The 8,697-nt window shown below is 40.5% G+C and overlaps 2 non-coding genes across 2 annotated transcripts; both read left to right on the top strand.

Moving 5' to 3' along the window:
• Positions 1–232: 232 nt before the first annotated feature.
• TRNAV-UAC (transfer RNA valine (anticodon UAC)) lies at positions 233–305 on the top strand. The gene has a single exon. It is a non-coding gene; the product is annotated as a tRNA-Val (tRNA).
• Positions 306–7,418: 7,113 nt separating this feature from the next.
• On the top strand, positions 7,419–7,492 carry TRNAI-AAU (transfer RNA isoleucine (anticodon AAU)). Its single transcript has one exon. It is a non-coding gene; the product is annotated as a tRNA-Ile (tRNA).
• Positions 7,493–8,697: the final 1,205 nt, after the last annotated feature.

Here is an 8,697-nt window from a genome sequence, read left to right as displayed (position 1 = left end):
GGCCATTGTAGCAGTGCTGTGTCAGTCCATTTCATTGAAGGTCTTTCTGTTCTTCACTGACCCTCTGATTTACCAAGCAGAATGTCCTTTTCAAAGGGCTGATCCCTTCTGATATCACGTCATATGTGAGAGGAAGTCTTGCCATCCTCACTTCTAGTGAGCATTCTGGCTGGACTTCTTCCAATACAGATTTGTTAGTTGTTCTGGATGTCCATGGGACTATACTTGTAGTGGCTCCATGGTGTAGTGTTTAGCACATCTGCTTTACACGCAGAAGATCCTGGGTTCAATCCCCAGTGGAGCCAACTTAACCTTTTAGCAGCCTGCAATCCTACTTCCTGTGCTGCTTTATGTGCTTCTAAGTAGATTCACCTGTGTCTGTTTTCTGGTAGCACCTGTCTTCCACCCAGCGTGTGCTCCCTTGTCTTTGACTCTAACCTGATGTTTTCATCTCAAGTGTTAATAGGTTTAGGACACATTCTACAGCGATACGGCCTCACTGATAGAACAAAGAAATCCTATTGCCAAATGGGATTTCGTCCAGAGATATAGGGGTTAAAATTTTCAACACATATTTCTGGAGGATTCAATTCAACCTGTAACAACAATATGTTAAAATTATTATTAACCTTTTTAAAAACAGTCAAACTGTTTTCTAAAGTGGCTGTGTCATTTTGCATTCCCACCAGCACTGTATGAGAGTTCAAATTTGTCCACATCATCAGTAACACAGGTTATCATCTATGTTTTCTGGTATAGGCACAGAGTAAGTGTGAAGTGCTATGTCAATGTGGTTTAATTTATACATCCATGATGACTGTGAGTAGCACTGGTTGTATAGTGGTTAAGTACTACAGCGGCTAAGTAAAGGTCTGCAATTCAAATCTACCAGCTGGTCTTTGGAAAAGTTATGGGGCACTTCTACTTTCCTATATGGTGGTTATGTGTTAGAACTCGACAGCAAAGAGTTTGGGCTTTTTTCTTTTTTGGTTTTATAACTATGGTGTTGAACATCTTTACATGTGTTCATTAGCCATTTGCATGTCTTATTTGGACAAATGTCTATTCAAATCTTCTGTGTTTTTAAATTTGGTTCTTTATCTTAGTATTATTGATTTATAAAATTTCTTTACATATTCTGGATACAAGTCCTTGATGAGATATTTGATTCACGGATATTTTCTCCCAGCCTATGGTTTGTCTTTTCATTTTCCTAATGGTGTCTTTCGAAGTGCAAAAGATTTTAATTTAGTTCTGTTAGTCAATTTTTTTCTTTATGGATAGTGCTTTTGGTGTCCAAGGTCACAAAGATTTTCTTCAGTGTTTTCACCTAAAACTTTCATAATTTGAGGTCTTACATTTCAGTCTATGATGGATTCTAAGTTAACGTTTGTATATGGTTTGAGGGAAGGCTCTAAATTCTTCTTTTTGTGTGTGGATATCCAGTTGTCCCAGCACTAATTATTAAAAAGCTATCCTTTTTGCCTTGATTTGCCTGGGTATTTTTCTGAAAAGGGTCGCTATGAATCGGAAAGCACCACTTGGCTATGAATGAGAAGATTCTATGCTTCGCTCTCACTAGCTAAATAAATTTGGGGAAAAAAATCCATGCCTACTTTTCATTTATAGAAGTTGATTTCATTTTCTAAAATAAATATTTTAGGGCATAAAAAATAGTACTAGCATAATTTTGTAAATATTTTTCTTTGTTTTATTCTTTAAAATATTTTTAAAATAGTTCATTAGGGACACAGAGTTCCACAGCCTGGTATGAGAGATTCTGCTTTAGACACTGTCTTCAAAATTGATTTCATCCACAGTCACATGGATTTCTTTGGCACCACTGGCCCTGACAAGAGATTACTAATTCTTCCTTGTGGGAAAAGAAGCCATTTAAAATTTATATAAATTAATCTTTACCATTTTAAATGAGAACAAGGCATTAGCAAAGTAATCAATTAATCTAATCCCATATTCATCTGAAATTATTATCTTAAGCTAGTAAAAACTTCCATATTTTAAAATTCTTTATAAAGGAAATAGTCCCAGCATGATTATAATTTTAGCTATTATGTTTTTCCATTTTTATTACCTATGGGAGCTTTTCAAGAATTGGATCAATGGTAGAATTTCTAATTTTGTTTCCATTACTTTTTAGTATGAAGGTTCATGTGCCTATTAATCATAAATTGGATATAATATTGTTTCATGACTCAAGTGTCCTCTAAAATCAAAAGCTGGATAATGAAATGCACTTCTTACCCAGGCATCACAACATTTCCTCCTGTCGGGATGTCCTGTTGGTGCTCCTGGGACATGATACAAAATTCTCAGCTCCTGAATTGCTTCCAATCTGGCCCAAACTACCTGCATCTCTTGCCTGAATTACTGCAGTAACCTAACAACCTTCCTACTGCTGCTTAGCAGCTGCCCGCTAAGCCTGCCTCCAACCTTGTTCTCTGTGTTGTGTTCTGGGTTGTGACACCCAGATTCCCTCCTTTCAGGACCAAGGCATTCATTTCCCCAGCTGCCACAAGTGTTGCTCCCTCATGGCACAAAGTTGAGGTCCTCTCTAGGAATTGCCCTCAGCTGAAAGGAACTGCCTCAGTCAAGGCCATGTTCCCTCTCTGAACACAGTCCACAGTAATGGATGCTTAATACATACCTATAAAGGTCTGACTCTCTTGCCTTACCTCTGAAGGGCCATCCCATTTTCAAGGCTCCTCATGGGATCAGCTCAGTCCTCTGTTGCTGCCTGTCGACTTTCCCCCTTTAACCCTGCTTCCCTCACTCCTTTACAGGTGTTGTTCCTATATCATTCCCTAATAATCTTCCTGCACACAAATATCTAATCCACATGAATACAGCTTGTGCCAGGAGTGGTCAAGAAACCATACATTGAATGGGATTTTGGAGCTGGGTCATTCTCTATTCATATGGCAATGAATCATATGTCATTAATATAGTGAACCAACGTTATCCCCTACAAGTGCCCTGAGAATCTAAATATCCATGGACCATACAAAGCTCAGGAGATAAAAAGTCTCTTTAGGTGCTTTCACAGAGGTACTCTGCCTATTACATTTTGCCCTAAATTGGAAATTAATCAACTTTAGCCTTTGAGGGAGCACAAAGAAGAGGCCGTCTCTCCAGGATATAGGAACGCACAGGGCGGATTCAACAGGGATCCTCTTTCCTGTCTGGAAGGGAATCCTCACGTCCTGATCCACCTGATCCTTTCCAGGGGTTGCAGTAACCTTCTCAAAGGCTTCCTGGGGAAGGATGAAGGAACACTCTCTAGTCAATGTTTCTCTAGGGAAGAAATAGACAAGCTCCAAAACGTCTTATTTTGCAATGGAGGAGCGAAGTTTGTTTCTGCTGGAGGTAGTTTTTGAGTTTCTTTTCTTTTTGCAGGAGTGCAGAAAGGGGAATTGAAAACATAAAGAGAAGCTTGAAAAATTAGTGTCATCTAGTCATCGTTAAGATTATGTATATGACAGTCTCCTTTGGATGAGTGAAGAGGAAGACAACAAAGACAGATCTATCTGAATGTAAAAGAGTACTTTTTTTTTTTTTTAAACAGTTGTCTGGTTAGAATGTTTGTTTAGAGTGTGGTGTTAATAATGCCAAGTTCCCAGCTTTGGTCTATGTTTGAGCCAGAGAAACAAGATTTCTGTTGATTAAAAATAAATACACAAATAACTTTGCACTCAATTCACACCCAGCTAAACTGAGAAAATAGGCACTCTGATATAAAATCTAGTTCAAATGTCAACTGTATGTCTTTAATAATCCTCAGTAGTGACACCTACCCTCTTTGCTCCCCCTCAAAAATGGGCATGGTGAAGAGAAGAAAGAAAGAGATTTTTGAAACAAGTGACACAAAGCCAGAAGATGGAAATTTTAGTGAAGAAAAGGAGGCTAGGAGCGGGGATGGCCTTGGGGATGGGCGGTGTGCATGGAGGCCATTGTGCATCTGACACCTGGTTCTCCTTGTCCCTTTTCCAGGGTCCAACGCACTGTGTTTCCATGGGACTGTCAAGTACTTTCTCTACCTGATTATCTCTGCTGCCTGATTATCACCTCAGCCCTTGCACTGCTCTTTCTTACCGCTGAAACTAATCCCTACAGATTTATAGCAATCGCAGTCAGACACAATGCATATTTTCCTTCCTTCTTTCTTTTTTTTTTTAAGGTATCAATAGACTTCCAACTCTAATTGCTGTGCATGAAGAGAGTTTTTTTGTTTTTTTTTTTCCTTTTCTGGATCTCCAAGACCTAGAATGATGCCAAAGCCAGAGTGAATGTATGAAACCTCTTAATTTTCTCTTGACTTTCATGTTACTTCCATAAATATTCATATATGCCATTTGTCTCCTGCCTTAAAATAATGAATTTTGATACATTTTGATACATAATTTGTGGGCAACACATATACCAAAACACGTAAAACTTTTCAAACATGCTGCAAAATCCATTTGGTTGCATTGATTTCTCAAATACTCCACACCCCCTGCCCCCAAAACAGACACACACACTTGCACAACCCAAAGCCACCAGGCCTCTCTAACTATGACCCAGGAATCGTAAATGTGCTTATAAGACTTATCCTGCTGTACAAAAGCCAAAAAAGACAAAAGTTTGACCCAACCAGACTTCTTGGGTGCATTGCCTCATACTTAAGCTAATATTTCCCAAAGAACTTTTATTTTTCAACATTACACCAACCCCCACTGGAGGGCAGCAAATACTTTCAGTGGAAGAATCCCCTTCCAAGAATCCTAACCAAAAACAAAAAACCAAACCCATGGCCATGGAGTCGATTCTGACTCATAGCGACCCTATAGGACAGAGTAAGAATCCTAAGATCCCAAAAATGTTTGTGGACACTTCTGTCCAACGTGTCATGCAAGAGTTTTAACTGGGAAATTCACATTGTTTACCCATGAAATTTTTCATTAGAAAAAATTTAATAATCTTCATATATTCTTGGTATGCCCTATTTAATATTCCAAGATTATTCTATGTTCTGTCGAAAGCTCTTTCAAATTAATGTTAATCATTATGTTTAAAAATACTTTAAAATTTGCTTTATTTAGCCTTACATTAGTTATATAAATAATTCCCCTAAAGTCTTTCCCTTTTAAAAATTATCAACATATTAATGACATCATGTTGATTAAACCAAATGAACAAGACCTTCGGAAAGAAGAAAAAAATTGATGGAGACTCCTGATGACATTTGATTTGAAACCGGAAGTCCCTAGGGGTCGATTTCAAAGCGGGTAAGCTTTTGAGGTCCTCACTTGACAGAAAACCTGTACATTCCACGCTCTGAATCTGAAGGGAGACACGTCCACCGGATCCACTCAGAGGAGGATCTTTGGGGCAGGGTCCTTCTCTTAAGACCCGCCTCCACCCTCTTGGAAACCTCGGAAACAGAGCGGAACCCGGCAGGGGAGGCGCTGGCACTGGCTATGGGTGGGGGAAGACCTGAGTGTCAGCGTCTCTAGGGAGAAGATGTACTGCTTTCAAGCCTAGACCAACAGAGAGGGCAGGAGAGTTCTTGCGTTGGTTACAATATATACGTTCTTCTATGTTCGGTTAATGGCAATGGGTGGTTGCTTTTTATATGTTCGGTAAGGAGGAAGGATCTCCGGAATAAAATTAGTTCATTTCTAAGCTCAGAAAACAGATGTTTTCCCACCGTGTTTCATAGCAAGCAAGGCCTTTCCTATATTGGGCAAACCCAATCACTGCAATTACGATGAAACTGGCCTTCAGTCTCAAGTTCCCTCATAGAGTTTTTCTAGATGCCCCAGGCTGGATAATCTCAAAGCCGTCTTTTCCTCCAGGAAATTCTCACAGTGACGGTACACTTCTTTCACTCATACTTTTTGCCTATTAAAACGACCAAGCAAACTCCACTATTCATAACAATCAAAGTCTTCCCTCATAGATGCCATTCCTTTACAAACACAGGCGGGCTGGCGACAGGAATGAAGCATTTAATTTTAAGAAACTCCTCAGTATTGTCCCATGGAAATTACTCTTGTGTATGCCCCTCTAGGGAAAGAAATTACCCTTTAGGAACCGGAGCACTAGACCCTCAGGACCGAACTCTGGAAGCCCGTGAGTCCGCACTAGGGGCCAGGCAGCTAGCTGCAGGGATATGACCCTGGAATGTCAAGCTGCGCGCCAGATACAGGGGAAGGGTGACTTGTAAGAGTGGACTCTATATTGTTCATCCCTGGGACATCACACATCTTTATATTAGGCTTCACAGATGCCTAGTTCTTTTAAGTTAGTCTACAGTTTCTTGTTGCATTTACTTGATTTACTGAAGGAAAATGAAAACTGTGATATGTTTTTGTTTTCTTTCTTCTTCCCGCCGTTTTCACTATCTTCCCTTAACATTCCCTTTTTTGCTTATGTAAAGGGAGTCGCCTTTTTCCAGGTTTTGCCTTAAGCATCGCTTAGTATAGCGGACCCACACACTCAGTACCTAGTGTATGATGGCAGGTGCCCCCAGATCAGTAGGGAGAAGATGGTGGTGTCTGAGCTTCTCCACTCCAGCGTCCGTGTATTATGGGGGTGGCTAGAAAAGAGCAGCTTGAAACCTCCAAAATAATCTGAGCGTCAAGACCTACACTGTTCGAATATTGCAGGCAATGATTAAAAGAATATATTGGCCAGTTAGCAAAATCTAGAGCCTTTGTTTATTTTTCCAAAACCTGATTATCAGCCAAGATGATATTCTGTACGCTTTTTCCAATTCTTGAACTGAAATTATTGACCAACCCACCACGCTGTGGAGGCACCCGGGACCCTAGAGGAGTAAAGAACGAGACAACACAGTCCTCGTCCTTAGAGAAAGGAAAGAGGGACATGAGCGGTGAATGACAACAACAACAAAAAAAAGGACCCACAGAGATCCACGCTGCAGGGCGTTTTCTCGAACACAGAGAAGGGTCATCTGCCCAGGATTTCGGAACAGGCAAGGAAGATCCACCGGGACGTTCCTTCCTGTCAGGAGGGGAATTCTCAGGACGTCAGCAGGGACCAAATCAACCAGGTCCTTCTCCTGAGGTGTCTGAATCGTTCTCAAAGATTTGCTTCCTGGGGTAGGCTGAAGGAGCCCTCTCTAGTAATATTTCTGTTGGGATGAAATCGACGGCTCCAAAATTTCTTATTTTCCCTAGGAGAAGCGAATTCATCTCTGCTGGAGGTAGAGATTTTGTGTCTCTTTCTGCGGGAGTGAGGAAAGAGGAAATAAAAAAACATACAGAGAAGCTTGAAAAAGGAGTGTCATTTATTTATAGTTAAGATTATGTAAAAGCAAGTATCGTTTGGATGAGTGAAGAAGGTGTGAAAAACCTTCCTAGTATCTGAACATAAAAAAATCTTATCCCTCGGGTGGCCGGTTAGCTCAGTTGGTTAGAGCGTGGTGCTAATAACGCCAAGGTCGCGGGTTCAATCCCCGTACTGGCCAAGGGGAAAAGTTTTCTGATTAAAAAAAAAAAATCTTGCTATCCTCACTGTACACCCAGCTGCACGTTGAAAATAACCTCTGTGATATCAAATCTAGGTCAATTGTCGACTTTATTTCCCTAATCCTCAGTAGTAACACCTATACACTCTTTGTTCCCCCTCTAACGGTGGGCGGGGGAGGGGGCAGTTTTTTGGAACAAGTGATATAAAGCCTTCAGACAGAAATTTGAGTGAAGAAAACCAGGGTAAGAATGGAGATGGTTTTGGAGATGAGGTGTGCCTCTGATGGTCGCTGTGCATCTCAGCATCTCATTTTCCTTGTGCCTTTCTCAGGGTCCAGCTCACTCTGACTCTGTGTCGCCGTCAAGCACTTTCTCTACCTGATTATCTCCTCTACCTGAGTGTTTATTCATCCCTTATAATGCGCTTTCCTACTCTTGAACATGGTGTTTCTACTTATTAAATAAAGACAGTCAAATATAATGCATATTTCCATTTTTTTAACCTACAAGTTGGCTTATGTCCATGATACAATTTATGTCCATGAAGGCAGATTTTTTTTTTTTCTTTTTCTGGATCTCCAAGATCTAGAACGGTGCCAAAGTCAGATGAACAGAGGAAACGTCTGGATAGTCTCCTGACTATTGTGTTATTTCCACGAATATTCACATGTGCTGTCTCCTAACTTAACAAGGTTTCTCTTGACCCAACATGTCCCTCTGGCTACTCCCCTGTTTCTCAGATGGCTTTATAAAAACATCCCCTAGAGAATTATCCAGATTTCCTAGCTCCAGTTTTGAAATCCACTACTTTCCAGTTTTTGACACCACCAGTTCATGGAAGCTTCTTGTCAAGATTAGCAATGACTTCTCACTTTTTCAAGAACTTCTCTTCCTTGACTTCTGTTAAGGATTCAATTGTGTCCCCCTAAAATTTGTGTTGAAATCCAAACCCCTATACCTGGGAATTTATTCCCATTGGGGAACCAGTTTTCTTTGTTCTGTTAATGAGGTCATAATCAGTGTAGGGTATGTCTTAAGTGTAATGACTTTTGAGATACAAAAAGAACAGATTAGGCCCTGTGACAAAGGAGGACAAACTGAGGAAGACAGAAGCACATGTGAGGGTTAACAAGGACCCCAGGAACTCTGAGGCTATGGAAACTGAGGCAAGGATCTTCCCCCAGGGCCAACAGAAAGAAAGAAT

This window comes from Elephas maximus, chromosome 1, assembly GCF_024166365.1.
Source record: "Elephas maximus indicus isolate mEleMax1 chromosome 1, mEleMax1 primary haplotype, whole genome shotgun sequence".
Lineage (NCBI taxonomy): Eukaryota > Metazoa > Chordata > Mammalia > Proboscidea > Elephantidae > Elephas > Elephas maximus.
Note: the sequence above shows the minus strand (reverse complement) of the source record. Positions and strands in the feature narration are given on the sequence as shown.